General features: G+C 47.4%; 6 non-coding genes across 6 annotated transcripts; all 6 read right to left on the reverse strand.

Moving 5' to 3' along the window:
* Window positions 1-662: 662 nt before the first annotated feature.
* On the reverse strand, window positions 663-739 carry Trnak-cuu (transfer RNA lysine (anticodon CUU)). The gene has a single exon. It is a non-coding gene; the product is annotated as a tRNA-Lys (tRNA).
* Window positions 740-1,187: 448 nt separating this feature from the next.
* Window positions 1,188-1,260, reverse strand: Trnar-ucg (transfer RNA arginine (anticodon UCG)). The gene has a single exon. It is a non-coding gene; the product is annotated as a tRNA-Arg (tRNA).
* A 914-nt stretch (window positions 1,261-2,174) lies between these two features.
* On the reverse strand, window positions 2,175-2,251 carry Trnak-cuu (transfer RNA lysine (anticodon CUU)). The gene has a single exon. It is a non-coding gene; the product is annotated as a tRNA-Lys (tRNA).
* Window positions 2,252-14,547: 12,296 nt separating this feature from the next.
* On the reverse strand, window positions 14,548-14,621 carry Trnat-agu (transfer RNA threonine (anticodon AGU)). Its single transcript has one exon. It is a non-coding gene; the product is annotated as a tRNA-Thr (tRNA).
* Window positions 14,622-16,009: 1,388 nt separating this feature from the next.
* Trnat-agu (transfer RNA threonine (anticodon AGU)) lies at window positions 16,010-16,083 on the reverse strand. The gene has a single exon. It is a non-coding gene; the product is annotated as a tRNA-Thr (tRNA).
* Window positions 16,084-17,469: 1,386 nt separating this feature from the next.
* On the reverse strand, window positions 17,470-17,543 carry Trnat-agu (transfer RNA threonine (anticodon AGU)). Its single transcript has one exon. It is a non-coding gene; the product is annotated as a tRNA-Thr (tRNA).
* Window positions 17,544-19,146: the final 1,603 nt, after the last annotated feature.

Raw genomic sequence — 19,146 nt, forward strand, 5'->3', positions numbered from 1 at the left:
GCGACGACGAAGACGACGACGACGACGACGACCGCGAGAGGCTCTGAGATTTGTGAGAAATACATCTATAAATTGTAATTCAGACTGCCTCGTCCAACCTTATGCCGCACCGCTTTGGCAAATGCTTTATCTGCGCCATTCGCCTTAATCACATCTGAGAGTAATTCTTAATAATACTCCTGTCGCTAATTGTTCCTCATCACAGATACTGCTTTCTATACGGCCACGATGCGCAACTGATTTCCAAAATTCGTCTTCCTCCTGTGAGGATGGAACTCACGATCCCTGGTTTACTAGACCAATGCTCTACCACTGACCTAAACAGGCGCCGCCTAGCGGCACTTTTGCGTACTTCGTCCGTACGGTTGTCTGAATCATCAGACTTCAGCTGACAACACTTCATATTTTCGACTAATATTTGCAGCAATGGCGACCCATTACTGCTTGGCTACACATCTGACATGTAGCCGTGTTCTCTCCAACCAAAACCACTTGCACTTCAGAACATGACTTTCACACATGTCTACAAAATCACCTTCACTTCAAATACAGTTTTCTTGCGACTGATGGAGACGTAGGCAAATTTATAGTTGCTATTTCCATTACATCACGTTAATCAGAAAATCGGTAATTTACATCTGCAGCGGAAAAAAATTCCGTTCCGGCCAGCGTAGGGCTCGAACCCACGACCCTGTGAATAAGAGTCTCATGCTCTACCGACTGAGCTAGCCGTGCTGCCTCGGTGGATACCTGATTGGCAGCAGATCACACAGTAATCGTTTGGGTTGGGTGGTCCCATACAGAATCTCTCCATGCTTCCTAATGTTTTCCTAACGTCACACTCGTCACGTACATCACTTTTATTTCATAATCATTTCTGAGAGGTAAAGGAATTGCATGACAATCTGCAGAGCTAGCGGCGTCAAAATTAACACACATACTTGATGTGACTCAAAAGCCGAACGAGTTACTTTCCGACGTTGTTTTAGATGTGCAAGTGCCAGTCACACCTCGCGGTGAGGCCACTCTTTCGTTCATTTCGCTAGTTAACACCTGTCTTGTTGTGTGTGTTTCAAGCTCAAGACCATCTCCAAGCACAAAATGCTCAACGGCAACATTCAGACGGTTTCGTACTGCTCAATTGCTACATTAAAAAGATATGTTTCTTTTTCAGAAATGGAAAAATACGACCGTGACAGGATTCGAACCTGCAATCTTCGGATGCGAAGTCCGACGCCTTATCCATTAGGCCACACGGTCACTGACGACCAAGTATAACTTATATACGACTCATTTCGAAACGCTCACACCCCCTGAGGAATTGTGTTTTCGTTCCACACAGCCGCTGCCCCTTACTCTTCCCCACCCATTCGTTACATTCAACCTCTTACGAGACCGACCAAACATAGACAGGAAAACAAGACCACACACTTGGCGCATTCGGAATCGATGGCAGGGTGTTCCTCGCCGCATTTGCTACGATGGCCATTTGCTACTTCTGCAGAAGCGGCGGCGGCGGCGACGAAGACGACGACGACGACGACCGCGAGAGGCTCTGAGATTTGTGAGAAATACATCTATAAAATGTAATTCAGACTTCCTCGTCCAACCTTATGCCGCACCGCTTTGGCAAATGCTTTATCTGCGCCATTCGCCTTAATCACATCTGAGAGTAATTCTTAATAATACTCCTGTCGCTAATTGTTCCTCATCACAGATACTGCTTTCTATACGGCCACGATGCGCAACTGATTTCCAAAATTCGTCTTCCTCCTGTGAGGATGGAACTCACGACCCCTGGTTTACTAGACCAATGCTCTACCACTGACCTAAACAGGCGCCGCCTAGCGGCACTTTTGCGTACTTCGTCCGTACGGTTGTCTGAATCATCAGACTTCAGCTGACAACACTTCATATTTTTTACTAATATTTGCAGCAATGGCGACCCATTACTGCTTGGCTACACATCTGACACGTAGCCGTGTTCTCTCCAACCAAAACCACTTGCACTTCAGAACATGACTTTCACACATGTCTACAAAATCACCTTCACTTCAAATACAGTTTTCTTGCGACTGATGGAGACGTAGGCAAATTTATAGTTGCTATTTCCATTACATCACGTTAATCAGAAAATCGGTAATTTACATCTGCAGCGGAAAAAAATTCCGTTGCGGCCAGCGTAGGGCTCGAACCCACGACCCTGTGAATAAGAGTCTCATGCTCTACCGACTGAGCTAGCCGTGCTGCCTCGTTGGATACCTGCTGGCCAGCAGATCACACAGTAATCGTTTGGGTTGGGTGGTCCCATACAGAATCTCTCCATGCTTCCTAATGTTTTCCTAACGTCACACTCGTCACGTACTTCACTTTTATTTCATAATCATTTCTGAGAGGTAAAGGAATTGCATGACAATCTGCAGAGCTAGCGGCGTCAAAATTAACACACATACTTGATGTGACTCAAAAGCCGAACGAGTTACTTTCCGACGTTGTTTTAGATGTGCAAGTGCCAGTCAAAACTCGCGGTGAGGGCACTCTGCCGACCATTTCGCTAGTTAACACCGGTCTTGTTGTGTGTGTTTCAGATTCAAGACCATCTCCAAGTACAAAATGGTCAACAGCAACATTCAGACGGTTTCGTACTGCTCAATTGCTACATTAAAACGGTATGTTTCTTTTTCAGAAATGGAAAAACACGACCGTGACAGGATTCGAACCTGCAATCTTCGGATCCGAAGTTCGACGCCTTATCCATTTTTTTTTTTTTTTTTTTTTTTTAGCTTCTTCTGTGCAATAAACAAAATAGCCTTCTTTGCCAGCAGAGGATAAGTGATTGTAATATGAAACTGTAAAATTGTACTTCTCCCCAATTGTTTTTGTTTAAGCGTCGTTTCGCTTAAATAAACGATTTTTGTTTATCTCGTTGGCTTGTCAACCAATGCCCAGTCGCTCGAATACAATTTTAAGCATATTGCCGTAGTTTTTCTTGTGGTCTTTATATTTCAGGGCGTTATAAAAAGCACACTTCAAGTACATGTAAAAATCAGTGGAATTGTCATTTCCCAGGTGATTAATTACGTAATTCACATAGTGTCCCATTAACCAATGGACCGAGTTGTTTTTTGCTGCTGGAAAATAGCAAGTCTGAGGCCTGAGGAATGTAACAGGGGGAAAATTTTCCACCGAAGATCTCGTAAGAAAAGCCAGTTGTTCCCTAATCCAATTACAGAGTTGTAGATTGCCACCGCACGTGAATCTGTGCACTAACGTGTCGATCAATTTACATTTGAGACATAGGTTCGTGTCGCTAACGCCGATTGCATGTAACCTTTCATTGGTGCTTACGGTCTCATTCACTGTTTTATACCACGCTGACTTGACGTCCGATGGTAGACCACGCATATTAATATTTTTCCATATGGCGTCCCAATCAGTGTGTGGGTATTTACTTTCCAATTTGTTTCTCCCCTCCATTTTCTTTCGATGGCACAGAATATCGCGGGCCGTGATCCGTCGTGAGTTGATGATGACACCGCCGAGATAGCTGAATTCCACAAAATATACACGAACGTACTGGAGCCGGTTATTTATTTTTTGCACATTCACCGGCGCCTGTAAACTGGCAGGCCTGACAACTTCAAATAATTTAGTTGTAATGCTATCAGCGTGGTCGCTAAGGATAGTGGCGGTCCTTTTTATAAAAAGCGCAGACGCCTTATTTCTGACGTCAACTAACCCCAAACCTCCATTCCTGGGATCTAAGGTCGCAGTTTTTGCGTCGACTCTGAATATATCCCCTCTCCAAAGATAGCTGGCAATGGTAGACATTATCTTTTTTCCAATCATTTTCGGTAGTGGGAAGATCTGTGCTATAAAGTAACTCCTGGAGAGAATGCAGTGGTTAATGAAAATCACCCTCTGAACTTGGTTCATGTTACGGTGGAGGTTTTCCCTTGTTGTTCCAAGAAGTTGTCCCGACGTATTTCTCCAATTGATAGCTGCCATTTTTAACGGACAAGGTGTCAGTGTTACTCCTAGTGCTTTGCATTGGGTGACCATTGTGGCCCAGGCTAAGGTGGTATGTTGAAAACCCCGCAGGTTTAGGAGTTTGCTTTTGTTTGCGTTGACACCTGCTCCGGAGACTCTACAGTACTTTTTAATTAGCGTTTCCAATTTCAAAATGTCGTCGGGATTTCGCAGGACGACTCCGACATCATCGGCATAGGCGTTTATGACTGTTCGGTGACCAGATAATGTGATGCCAGTTAGAGTGGCATGAACACTGCGGAGGAAAGGTTCTAATGAAAGCACGAATAGGAACATGGAGAGGGGGCTTCCTTGAGGAACGCCGCGCCTGATCTGAATCTGCTTTGTCCTCTGGCAGTTAACTGATATACAAGCGCTGATGCCTGTTGCAACATTTCTGATCACACTTACGACTCGCTCATTAAAACCTATTTTGTTCAGTGTGGCACTAAGGAATCTATGATCCACACGATCAAATGCTTTCTGGAAGTCAATAAACATGATAGCACATTTTATGGTGGTCACAGCAGTGATTGCAATTATATCTCTATATTCAGCTATGCTTTTGAAAATGCTCTTGGTAGGCACACAGGACTGGTATGGACTTACTATCTTTTTGGCCAACTGTGAGAGTCTGTTGTTTAAAATTCTGCCGATGATTTTATAATCGGAGTTTAACAGGGAGATAGGACGAAAGTTGTTGAGGTTTCTTTTTGCAGCATTTTTTGGGATTAGTACTATTGTGCTCTCTTTAAAAACAGCAGGTAAATGCTTTCCCTGAAGCACCTCGTTCGTCATTCGGGTAAACATGTCACCAATCAGTGGCCAGTATCGTTTATAAAATTCAACAGGCAAACCATCCGGTCCCGGCGATTTCCTCAGAGGAGATTTGCAGATGATTCTGTGGATATCTTCGTTAGTACACTCAACGAGAAGGTCTTCGTTTTCCTCGTCCGAGACCTGTGGAGCTATGTAACTAAGGAACTCATCGAAGGACTCTTCACATACCGGGTTGGCAGTGTATAGGTCTTCGTAATATTTGTGCACTGCATTGACGATGTCTCTCTGAGTCGTGAGTGTCTCGCCAGTTTCAGACTGAAGTCCATCAATGAAGGTGCGTCTCCTGTTTCTTTCGTGCTTCAGTAGATGGTACAAGGAAGCATGTTCATCCTCCACGACTGTCTTAGCCTTGGATTTTAATTTCAGACCCTCCATCTGCTGTCTTTTAAGACTGAGCAATTTGGCCTTAGTTTGCTTGATATCTGCCAGACGGACGTTGGAAGTGTTTGCCTGCTCATATAAATTTCGCAGCATGGTATAATAAAATTCTATGGAATTTTTCAAGTCTTTCGATCGTTGTACACTATACTGGATGAGAACTTTTCTCAGTTTAGGCTTTGCCCTGTTGCACCACCAGTCTAGTACTGAGACGTGTCTATCTGCAGAGCGGAGGCACAATGCCCACGCTTCTGTCAAACTTTCTTCTAATCCGTCGTCCTGCATCAGTGGCGTATTAAGGTGCCATGAACTTCTAAAACGGCGAGTGGGTTGCGCAGTAAGGTTGATGGAAGCTAGCACGGAGCTATGATCAGAAAAGTAAACTGGAATCGTCTCTGCTTTAATGAAGGAGCTAACTAGACTTTGCGATATGTAGAGTCTGTCGATCCTGCTACGTGAGTGAGGACCTAGGAATGTAAATGCCACAAATGTGGGATACATTATTTCCCAAGCATCTTTAAGCTGTAAAACAGTGACGAAACGCTTCAGTTCATTGCAGGTATTGAAATTCGGAACCTGGTCTTTCTTATTTATCACACAATTAAAATCACCGCCTATTATAAGATCTTTTGGGTTTTTCCGTAATAAATAAATGATTTCTTCTTTATAGAACTGTGCTCTTTCCATTCTATTAGATGTGCCAGAAGGGGCATACAGATTGATAAGGGTAGAACCAAAGACTTTTATACCTATCGCTCTGCCGGAGTCCAACCTCTCGATATCCGAGACAGGAATCCCCTCCCTGACTAAAATTGCTGTACCGACGTTGGTGTCAAGTGAGACATTTAAAATCGCCAAATATCCAGGCACTGTAAGATTAGTCAGCACTACTTCCTGTAGGAAAGCAATGTCCGTCCCTGACTCATATAAATAATCCTTGAGCGCTGTAACTTTAGTCACGGATGTAATCCTGTTAATATTGATAGTCGTAATTGTATATGCCTGGGACATTTAGTTTGCATAAAAAGTAAATAAGTGATAAAGAAGATAACAAAATATTAATAAAAAAAAAAAAAAAGAGATGTGCAGCTCCTAGAAGGGAGAAACGACTCTGCTTAAACAAACATCTAAAAGAATAGTCAGTATTTGAAGCTGCCAACTGAGCTACAGCTACACACACGTCCAATCCAGGCTATTCTCCATTCTTTGCGACTCTGATGTGCACGGACACGATGTTTGGTTGGTTTGTAGCGGCGAAGGTACCAGAATACAAAGGCACGGACACGTTCATATGCACAAGAGTTCCAAGTAGTTTCGATGCTCTGGTATTACGAATGCAAATTCCGTCTGTTTTGAACGTCTTAAATTGAAAGGGCGGTCACAAATTGGTCCATTTCACTCCTTGTCCACAATCACACAGCACCTGAGGTAACAAGCACATCTCGAGCCCCATTGTGCTCTCCATTGTTCATGCCAACTCAGTGCCTCGCTCTTTGCTACTGTGTAAAACTCTTGTCGTCCAACTGCAAAACACAGGGACACAACAAGTTTCAGCGTCCCCATTGCACTGATCGTACTACGAAACGCTCCCCAAACTTGGCAATCACCCATGCAGATGACTTTTCCGACTTTACACGACGCTCACGCTAGTGACAGCCTTATTTATAGTTCGACGTCGCGCCAAAGCGAATGAGCACATTTCGCCTACGGCTTAGGCCGCTCTTCTAGTGTGGCTGCTCTGTGTCTGCAGGCAGCGAGGGGCTGCAAGCTTCCTGTGTTCGCACCTATATCACCTGTGCTTCCTTGTCAGAGACAGACTATCGCAAATCATACAACTCACTCCATGAAGTGATTGCTACGGCATCTGTTATCAGCAGTCACAACCAGCAACACCAGTAGCAGCCGACTGCACGCAAAGAATGGCAACGTGCAGTGTGATTTACGTGAAATCGGCGCAATTGTGGATGCTAATCGTTCGCTTGTATCTGCCTACACACCTCTGCCGGTTGGGAATTATTCCACTTGCATGGCAAGGTGCGCATGTAGGTGTGTTAAAAATTCTGGAGGCGCTGGGTATCGATCCCAGTACACCTCGCACACTAAGCGAGCGCTCTACCATCTGAGCTACGCCCACGCCCCCCAATAACTAGTAGTGCTACATACAGTCATATCAACGTCACAGACCCTTGCACTCCCATTATTCCGCAGACAAACACTACTCTCTATGTATCAGTGAGGGTGTCTTTCAGGTTTCGTGCATTCTGTATCGAATCGTAGTTGGCCACAGTGAAAGTGGCACGCATAACGTCGAAAATAGAGTTCAGACACCGCTCTGAGTAAGACGAACGTGTTGTCCACCTCTAGACTTCAATGACGTTAAGCCGTGATACCTAAGACAGATCTGCACTCGATGACACCACGATAACAGCCGGTCCCCACACTTACATCTTGCTCTCCTTATGACAGTATACATCATATCAGTCTGTGACGCTGGTTTTGCAACTTCTTGCGTGCGTTTATGTTCGCCCCGACCAACACTTACCATGCACTGACCACAAAACATGGAGGAGCCGGGGCTTGAACCCGAGACCGTCCACACGCTAAGCGAACGATCTGCCAACTGAGCTACAGCTACACACACGAACAAGCCTGGCTATTCTCCATTCTTTGCGACTCTGATGTGCAAGGACACGATGGTTGGTTGGTTTGTAGCGGCGAAGGTACCAGAATACAAAGGCGCGGACACGTTCATATACACAAGAGTTCCAAGTAGTTTCGATGCTCTGGTATTACGAATGCAAATTCCGTCCGTTTTGAACGTCTTAAATTGAAAGGGCGGTCACAAATTGGTCCATTTCACTCCTTGTCCACAATCACACAGCACCTGAGGTAACAAGCACATCTCGAGCCCCATTGTGCTCTCCATTGTTCATGCCAACTCAGTGCCTCGCTCTTTGCTACTGTGTAAAACTCTTGTCGTCCAACTGCAAAACACTGGGACACAACAAGTTTCCGCGTCCCCATTGCACTGATCGTACTACGAAACGCTCCCCAAACTTGGCAATCACCCATGCAGATGACTTTTCCGACTTTACACGACGCTCACGCAACGCTCACGCTAGTGACAGCCTTATTTATAGTTCGACGTCGCGCCAAAGCGAATGAGCACATTTCGCCTACTGCTTATGCCGCTCTTCTAGTGTGGCTGCTCTGTGTCTGCAGGCAGCGAGGGGCTGCAAGCTTCCTGTGTTCGCACCTATATCACCTGTGCTTCCTTGTCAGAGACAGACTATCGCAAAACATACAACTCACTCCATGAATTGATTGCTACGGCATCTGTTATCAGCAGTCACAACCAGCAACACCAGTAGCAGCCGACTGCACGCAAAGAATGGCAACGTGCAGTGGGATTTACGTGAAATCGGCGCAATTGTGGATGCTAATCGTTCGCTTGTATCTGCCTACACACCTCTGCCGGTTGGGAATTATTCCACTTGCATGGCAAGGTGCGCATGTAGGTGTGTTAAAAATTCTGGAGGCGCTGGGTATCGATCCCAGTACCATCTGAGCTACGCCCACCCCCCCCGATAACTAGTAGTGCTACATACAGTCATATCAACGTCACAGACCCTTGCACTCCCATTATTCCGCAGACAAACACTACTCTCTATGTATCAGTGAGGGTGTCTTTCAGGTTTCGTGCATTCTGTATCGAATCGTAGTTGGCCACAATGAAAGTAGCACGCATAACGTCGAAAATAGAGTTCAGACACCGCTCTGAGTAAGACGAACGTGTTGTTCACCTCTAGACTTCAATGACGTTAAGCCGTGATACCTAAGACAGATCTGCACTCGATGACACCACGATAACAGCCGGTCCCCACACTTACATCTTGCTCTCCTTATGACAGTATACATCATATCAGTCTGTGACGCTGGTTTTGCAACTTCTTGCGTGCGTTTATGTTCGCCCCGACCAACACTTACCATGCACTGACCACAAAACATGGAGGAGCCGGGGCTTGAACCCGAGACCGTCCACACGCTAAGCGAACGATCTGCCAACTGAGCTACAGCTACACACACGACCAAGCCTGGCTATTCTCCATTCTTTGCGACTCTGATGTGCACGGACACGATGGTTGGTTGGTTTGTAGCGGCGAAGGTACCAGAATACAAAGGCGCGGACACGTTCATATACACAAGAGTTCCAAGTAGTTTCGATGCTCTGGTATTACGAATGCAAATTCCGTCTGTTTTGAACGTCTTAAATTGAAAGGGCGGTCACAAATTGGTCCATTTCACTTCTTGTCCACAATCACACAGCACCTGAGGTAACAAGCACATCTCGAGCCCCATTGTGCTCTCCATTGTTCATGCCAACTCAGTGCCTCGCTCTTTGCTACTGTGTAAAACTCTTGTCGTCCAACTGCAAAACACAGGGACACAACAAGTTTCCGCGTCCCCATTGCACTGATCGTACTACGAAACGCTCCCCAAACTTGGCAATCACCCATGCAGATGACTTTTCCGACTTTACACGACGCTCACGCAACGCTCACGCTAGTGACAGCCTTATTTATAGTTCGACGTCGCGCCAAAGCGAATGAGCACATTTCGCCTACTGCTTATGCCGCTCTTCTAGTGTGGCTGCTCTGTGTCTGCAGGCAGCGAGGGGCTGCAAGCTTCCTGTGTTCGCACCTATATCACCTGTGCTTCCTTGTCAGAGACAGACTATCGCAAAACATACAACTCACTCCATGAATTGATTGCTACGGCATCTGTTATCAGCAGTCACAACCAGCAACACCAGTAGCAGCCGACTGCACGCAAAGAATGGCAACGTGCAGTGGGATTTACGTGAAATCGGCGCAATTGTGGATGCTAATCGTTCGCTTGTATCTGCCTACACACCTCTGCCGGTTGGGAATTATTCCACTTGCATGGCAAGGTGCGCATGTAGGTGTGTTAAAAATTCTGGAGGCGCTGGGTATCGATCCCAGTACCATCTGAGCTACGCCCACCCCCCCGATAACTAGTAGTGCTACATACAGTCATATCAACGTCACAGACCCTTGCACTCCCATTATTCCGCAGACAAACACTACTCTCTATGTATCAGTGAGGGTGTCTTTCAGGTTTCGTGCATTCTGTATCGAATCGTAGTTGGCCACAATGAAAGTAGCACGCATAACGTCGAAAATAGAGTTCAGACACCGCTCTGAGTAAGACGAACGTGTTGTCCACCTCTAGACTTCAATGACGTTAAGCCGTGATACCTAAGACAGATCTGCACTCGATGACACCACGATAACAGCCGGTCCCCACACTTACATCTTGCTCTCCTTATGACAGTATACATCATATCAGTCTGTGACGCTGGTTTTGCAACTTCTTGCGTGCGTTTATGTTCGCCCCGACCAACACTTACCATGCACTGACCACAAAACATGGAGGAGCCGGGGCTTGAACCCGAGACCGTCCACACGCTAAGCGAACGATCTGCCAACTGAGCTACAGCTACACACACGACCAAGCCTGGCTATTCTCCATTCTTTGCGACTCTGATGTGCACGGACACGATGGTTGGTTGGTTTGTAGCGGCGAAGGTACCAGAATACAAAGGCGCGGACACGTTCATATACACAAGAGTTCCAAGTAGTTTCGATGCTCTGGTATTACGAATGCAAATTCCGTCTGTTTTGAACGTCTTAAATTGAAAGGGCGGTCACAAATTGGTCCATTTCACTTCTTGTCCACAATCACACAGCACCTGAGGTAACAAGCACATCTCGAGCCCCATTGTGCTCTCCATTGTTCATGCCAACTCAGTGCCTCGCTCTTTGCTACTGTGTAAAACTCTTGTCGTCCAACTGCAAAACACAGCGACACAACAAGTTTCCGCGTCCCCATTGCACTGATCGTACTACGAAACGCTCCCCAAACTTGGCAATCACCCATGCAGATGACTTTTCCGACTTTACACGACGCTCACGCAACGCTCACGCTAGTGACAGCCTTATTTATAGTTCGACGTCGCGCCAAAGCGAATGAGCACATTTCGCCTACTGCTTATGCCGCTCTTCTAGTGTGGCTGCTCTGTGTCTGCAGGCAGCGAGGGGCTGCAAGCTTCCTGTGTTCGCACCTATATCACCTGTGCTTCCTTGTCAGAGACAGACTATCGCAAAACATACAACTCACTCCATGAATTGATTGCTACGGCATCTGTTATCAGCAGTCACAACCAGCAACACCAGTAGCAGCCGACTGCACGCAAAGAATGGCAACGTGCAGTGGGATTTACGTGAAATCGGCGCAATTGTGGATGCTAATCGTTCGCTTGTATCTGCCTACACACCTCTGCCGGTTGGGAATTATTCCACTTGCATGGCAAGGTGCGCATGTAGGTGTGTTAAAAATTCTGGAGGCGCTGGGTATCGATCCCAGTACCATCTGAGCTACGCCCACCCCCCCCGATAACTAGTAGTGCTACATACAGTCATATCAACGTCACAGACCCTTGCACTCCCATTATTCCGCAGACAAACACTACTCTCTATGTATCAGTGAGGGTGTCTTTCAGGTTTCGTGCATTCTGTATCGAATCGTAGTTGGCCACAATGAAAGTAGCACGCATAACGTCGAAAATAGAGTTCAGACACCGCTCTGAGTAAGACGAACGTGTTGTTCACCTCTAGACTTCAATGACGTTAAGCCGTGATACCTAAGACAGATCTGCACTCGATGACACCACGATAACAGCCGGTCCCCACACTTACATCTTGCTCTCCTTATGACAGTATACATCATATCAGTCTGTGACGCTGGTTTTGCAACTTCTTGCGTGCGTTTATGTTCGCCCCGACCAACACTTACCATGCACTGACCACAAAACATGGAGGAGCCGGGGCTTGAACCCGAGACCGTCCACACGCTAAGCGAACGATCTGCCAACTGAGCTACAGCTACACACACGACCAAGCCTGGCTATTCTCCATTCTTTGCGACTCTGATGTGCACGGACACGATGGTTGGTTGGTTTGTAGCGGCGAAGGTACCAGAATACAAAGGCGCGGACACGTTCATATACACAAGAGTTCCAAGTAGTTTCGATGCTCTGGTATTACGAATGCAAATTCCGTCTGTTTTGAACGTCTTAAATTGAAAGGGCGGTCACAAATTGGTCCATTTCACTTCTTGTCCACAATCACACAGCACCTGAGGTAACAAGCACATCTCGAGCCCCATTGTGCTCTCCATTGTTCATGCCAACTCAGTGCCTCGCTCTTTGCTACTGTGTAAAACTCTTGTCGTCCAACTGCAAAACACAGGGACACAACAAGTTTCCGCGTCCCCATTGCACTGATCGTACTACGAAACGCTCCCCAAACTTGGCAATCACCCATGCAGATGACTTTTCCGACTTTACACGACGCTCACGCAACGCTCACGCTAGTGACAGCCTTATTTATAGTTCGACGTCGCGCCAAAGCGAATGAGCACATTTCGCCTACTGCTTATGCCGCTCTTCTAGTGTGGCTGCTCTGTGTCTGCAGGCAGCGAGGGGCTGCAAGCTTCCTGTGTTCGCACCTATATCACCTGTGCTTCCTTGTCAGAGACAGACTATCGCAAAACATACAACTCACTCCATGAATTGATTGCTACGGCATCTGTTATCAGCAGTCACAACCAGCAACACCAGTAGCAGCCGACTGCACGCAAAGAATGGCAACGTGCAGTGGGATTTACGTGAAATCGGCGCAATTGTGGATGCTAATCGTTCGCTTGTATCTGCCTACACACCTCTGCCGGTTGGGAATTATTCCACTTGCATGGCAAGGTGCGCATGTAGGTGTGTTAAAAATTCTGGAGGCGCTGGGTATCGATCCCAGTACCATCTGAGCTACGCCCACCCCCCCGATAACTAGTAGTGCTACATACAGTCATATCAACGTCACAGACCCTTGCACTCCCATTATTCCGCAGACAAACACTACTCTCTATGTATCAGTGAGGGTGTCTTTCAGGTTTCGTGCATTCTGTATCGAATCGTAGTTGGCCACAATGAAAGTAGCACGCATAACGTCGAAAATAGAGTTCAGACACCGCTCTGAGTAAGACGAACGTGTTGTCCACCTCTAGACTTCAATGACGTTAAGCCGTGATACCTAAGACAGATCTGCACTCGATGACACCACGATAACAGCCGGTCCCCACACTTACATCTTGCTCTCCTTATGACAGTATACATCATATCAGTCTGTGACGCTGGTTTTGCAACTTCTTGCGTGCGTTTATGTTCGCCCCGACCAACACTTACCATGCACTGACCACAAAACATGGAGGAGCCGGGGCTTGAACCCGAGACCGTCCACACGCTAAGCGAACGATCTGCCAACTGAGCTACAGCTACACACACGACCAAGCCTGGCTATTCTCCATTCTTTGCGACTCTGATGTGCACGGACACGATGGTTGGTTGGTTTGTAGCGGCGAAGGTACCAGAATACAAAGGCGCGGACACGTTCATATACACAAGAGTTCCAAGTAGTTTCGATGCTCTGGTATTACGAATGCAAATTCCGTCTGTTTTGAACGTCTTAAATTGAAAGGGCGGTCACAAATTGGTCCATTTCACTTCTTGTCCACAATCACACAGCACCTGAGGTAACAAGCACATCTCGAGCCCCATTGTGCTCTCCATTGTTCATGCCAACTCAGTGCCTCGCTCTTTGCTACTGTGTAAAACTCTTGTCGTCCAACTGCAAAACACAGCGACACAACAAGTTTCCGCGTCCCCATTGCACTGATCGTACTACGAAACGCTCCCCAAACTTGGCAATCACCCATGCAGATGACTTTTCCGACTTTACACGACGCTCACGCTAGTGACAGCCTTATTTATAGTTCGACGTCGCGCCAAAGCGAATGAGCACATTTCGCCTACTGCTTATGCCGCTCTTCTAGTGTGGCTGCTCTGTGTCTGCAGGCAGCGAGGGGCTGCAAGCTTCCTGTGTTCGCACCTATATCACCTGTGCTTCCTTGTCAGAGACAGACTATCGCAAAACATACAACTCACTCCATGAATTGATTGCTACGGCATCTGTTATCAGCAGTCACAACCAGCAACACCAGTAGCAGGCGACTGCACGCAAAGAATGGCAACGTGCAGTGGGAATTACGTGAAATCGGCGCAATTGTGGATGCTAATCGTTCGCTTGTATCTGCCTACACACCTCTGCCGGTTGGGAATTATTCCACTTGCATGGCAAGGTGCGCGTGTAGGTGTGTTAAAAATTCTGGAGGCGCTGGGTATCGATCCCAGTACCTCTCGCACACTAAGCGAGCGCTCTACCATCTGAGCTACGCCCACCCCCCCCCGATAACTAGTAGTGCTACATACAGTCATATCAACGTCACAGACCCTTGCACTCCCATTATTCCGCAGACAAACACTACTCTCTATGTATCAGTGAGGGTGTCTTTCAGGTTTCGTGCATTCTGTATCGAATCGTAGTTGGCCACAATGAAAGTGGCACGCATAACGTCGAAAATAGAGTTCAGACACCGCTCTGAGTAAGACGAACGTGTTGTCCACCTCTAGACTTCAATGACGTTAAGCCGTGATACCTAAGACAGATCTGCACTCGATGACACCACGATAACAGCCGGTCCCCACACTTACATCTTGCTCTCCTTATGACAGTATACATCATATCAGTCTGTGACGCTGGTTTTGCAACTTCTTGCGTGCGTTTATGTTCGCCCCGACCAACACTTACCATGCACTGACCACAAAACATGGAGGAGCCGGGGCTTGAACCCGAGACCGTCCACACGCTAAGCGAACGATCTGTCAACTGAGCTACAGCTACACACACGACCAAGCCTGGCTATTCTCCATTCTTTGCGACTATGATGTGCAAGGACACGATGGTTGGTTGGTTTGTAGCGGCGAAGGTACCAGAATACTAAGGCGCGGACACGTTCATATACACAAGAGTTCCAAGTAGTTTCGATGCTCTGGTATTACGAATGCAAATTCCGTCTGTTTTGAACGTCTTAAATTGAAAGGGCGGTCACAAATTGGTCCATTTCACTCCTTGTCCACAATCACACAGCACCTGAGGTAACAAGCACATCTCGAGCCCCATTGTGCTCTCCATTGTTCATGCCAACTCAGTGCCTCGCTCTTTGCTACTGTGTAAAACTCTTGTCGTCCAACTGCAAAACACTGGGACACAACAAATTTCCGCGTCCCCATTGCACTGATCGTACTACGAAACGCTCCCCAAACTTGGCAATCACCCATGCAGATGACTTTTCCGACTTTACACGACGCTCACGCTAGTGACAGCCTGATTTATAGTTCGACGTCGCGCCAAAGCGAATGAGCACATTTCGCCTACGGCTTAGGCCGCTCTTCTAGTGTGGCTGCTCTGTGTCTGCAGGCAGCGAGGGGCTGCAAGCTTCCTGTGTTCGCACCTATATCACCTGTGCTTCCTTGTCAGAGACAGACTATCGCAAAACATACAACTCACTCCATGAATTGATTGCTACGGCAGCTGTTATCAGCAGTAACAACCAGCAACACCAGTAGCAGCCGACTGCACGCAAAGAATGGCAACGTGCAGTGGGATTTACGTGAAATCGCCGCAATTGTGGATGCTAATCGTTCGCTTGTATCTGCCTACACACCTCTGCCGGTTGGGAATTATTCCACTTGCATGGCAAGGTGCGCATGTAGGTGTGTTAAAAATTCTGGAGGCGCTGGGTATCGATCCCAGTACCTCTCGCACACTAAGCGAGCGCTCTACCATCTGAGCTACGCCCACCCCCCCGATAACTAGTAGTGCTACATACAGTCATATCAACGTCACAGCCCCTTGCACTCCCATTATTTCGCAGACAAACACTACTCTCTACGTATCAGTGAGGGTGTCTTTCAGGTTTCGTGCATTCTGTATCGAATCGTAGTTGGCCACAATGAAAGTGGCACGCATAACGTCGAAAATAGAGTTCAGACACCGCTCTGAGTAAGACGAACGTGTTGTCCACCTCTAGACTTCAATGACGTTAAGCTGTGATACCTAAGACAGATCTGCACTCGATGACACCACGATAACAGCCGGTCCCCACACTTACATCTTGCTCTCCTTATGACAGTATACATCATATCAGTCTGTGACGCTGGTTTTGCAACTTCTTGCGTGCGTTTATATTCGCCCCGACCAACACTTACCATGCACTGACCACAAAACATGGAGGAGCCGGGGCTTGAACCCGAGACCGTCCACACGCTAAGCGAACGATCTGCCAACTGAGCTACAGCTACACACACGACCAAGCCTGGCTATTCTCCATTCTTTGCGACTCTGATGTGCACGGACACGATGGTTGGTTGGTTTGTAGCGGCGAAGGTACCAGAATACAAAGGCGCGGACACGTTCATATACACAAGAGTTCCAAGTAGTTTCGATGCTCTGGTATTACGAATGCAAATTCCGTCTGTTTTGAACGTCTTAAATTGAAAGGGCGGTCACAAATTGGTCCATTTCACTCCTTGTCCACAATCACACAGCACCTGAGGTAACAAGCACATTTCGAGCCCCATTGTGCTCTCCATTGTTCATGCCAACTCAGTGCCTCGCTCTTTGCTACTGTGTAAAACTCTTGTCGTCCAACTGCAAAACACTGGGACACAACAAGTTTCCGCGTCCCCATTGCACTGATCGTACTACGAAACGCTCCCCAAACTTGGCAATCACCCATGCAGATGACTTTTCCGACTTTACACGACGCTCACGCTAGTGACAGCCTGATTTATAGTTCGACGTCGCGCCAAAGCGAATGAGCACATTTCGCCTACGGCTTAGGCCGCTCTTCTAGTGTGGCTGCTCTGTGTCTGCAGGCAGCGAGGGGCTGCAAGCTTCCTGTGTTCGCACCTATATCACCTGTGCTTCCTTGTCAGAGACGGACTATCGCAAAACATACAACTCACTCCATGAATTGATTGCTACGGCATCTGTTATCAGCAGTCACAACCAGCAACACCAGTAGCAGCCGACTGCACGCAAAGAATGGCAACGTGCAGTGGGATTTACGTGAAATCGGCGCAATTGTGGATGCTAATCGTTCGCTTGTATCTGCCTACACACCTCTGCCGGTTGGGAATTATTCCACTTGCATGGCAAGGTGCGCATGTAGGTGTGTTAAAAATTCTGGAGGCGCTGGGTATCGATCCCAGTACCTCTCGCACACTAAGCGAGCGCTCTACCATCTGAGCTACGCCCACCCCCACGATAACTAGTAGTGCTACATACAGTCATATCAACGTCACAGACCCTTGCACTCCTATTATTCCGCAGACAAACACTACTCTCTATGTATCAGTGAGGGTGTCTTTCAGGTTTCGTGCATTCTGTATCGAATCGTAGTTGGCCACAATGAAAGTGGCACGCATAACGTCGAAAATAGAGTTCAGACACCGCTCTGAGTAAGACGAACGTGTTGTCCACCTCTAGACTTCAATGACGTTAAGCCGTGATACCTAAGACAGATCTGCACTCGTTGACACCACGATAACAGCCGGTCCCCACACTTACATCTTGCTCTCCTTATGACAGTATACATCAAATCAGTCTGTGACGCTGGTTTTGCAACTTCTTGCGTGCGTTTATGTTCGCCCCGACCAGCACTTACCATGCACTGACCACAAAACATGGAGGAGCCGGGGCTTGAACCCGAGACCGTCCACAGGCTAAGCGAACGATCTGCCAACTGAGCTACAGCTACACACACGACCAAGCCTGGCTATTCTCCATTCTTTGCGACTCTGGTGTGCACGGACACGATGGTTGGTTGGTTTGTAGCGGCGAAGGTACCAGAATACAAAGGCGCGGACACGTTCATATACACAAGAGTTCCAAGTAGTTTCGATGCTCTGGTATTACGAATGCAAATTCCGTCTGTTTTGAACGTCTTAAATTGAAAGGGCGGTCACAAATTGGTCCATTTCACTCCTTGTCCACAATCACACAGCACCTGAGGTAACAAGCACATCTCGAGCCCCATTGTGCTCTCCATTGTTCATGCCAACTCAGTGCCTCGCTCTTTGCTACTGTGTAAAACTCTTGTCGTCCAACTGCAAAACACAGGGACACAACAAGTTTCTGCGTCCCCATTGCACTGATCGTACTACGAAACGCTCCCCAAACTTGGCAATCACCCATGCAGATGACTTTTCCGAATTTACACGACGCTCACGCAACGCTCACGCTAGTGACAGCCTTATTTATAGTTCGACGTCGCGCCAAAGCGAATGAGCACATTTCGCCTACTGCTTATGCCGCTCTTCTAGTGTGGCTGCTCTGTGTCTGCAGGCAGCGAGGGGCTGCAAGCTTCCTGTGTTCGCACCTATATCACCTGTGCTTCCTTGTCAGAGACAGACTATCGCAAAACATACAACTCACTCCATGAATTGATTGCTACGGCATCTGTTATCAGCAGTCACAACCAGCAACACCAGTAGCAGCCGACTGCACGCAAAGAATGGCAACGTGCAGTGGGATTTACGTGAAATCGGCGCAATTGTGGATGCTAATCGTTCGCTTGTATCTGCCTACACACCTCTGCCGGTTGGGAATTATTCCACTTGCATGGCAAGGTGCGCATGTAGGTGTGTTAAAAATTCTGGGGGCGCTGGGTATCGATCCCAGTACCTCTCGCACTCTACGCGAGCGCTCTAGCATCTGAGCTACGCCCACCCCCTCCGATAACTAATAGTGCTACATACAGTCATATCAACGTCACAGACCCTTGCACTCCCATTATTCCGCAGACAAACACTACTCTCTATGTATCAGTGAGGGTGTCTTTCAGGTTTCGTGCATTCTGTAT

The sequence above is a fragment of the Schistocerca gregaria genome, unplaced genomic scaffold (genome assembly GCF_023897955.1).
Source record: "Schistocerca gregaria isolate iqSchGreg1 unplaced genomic scaffold, iqSchGreg1.2 ptg000180l, whole genome shotgun sequence".
NCBI lineage: Eukaryota > Metazoa > Arthropoda > Insecta > Orthoptera > Acrididae > Schistocerca > Schistocerca gregaria.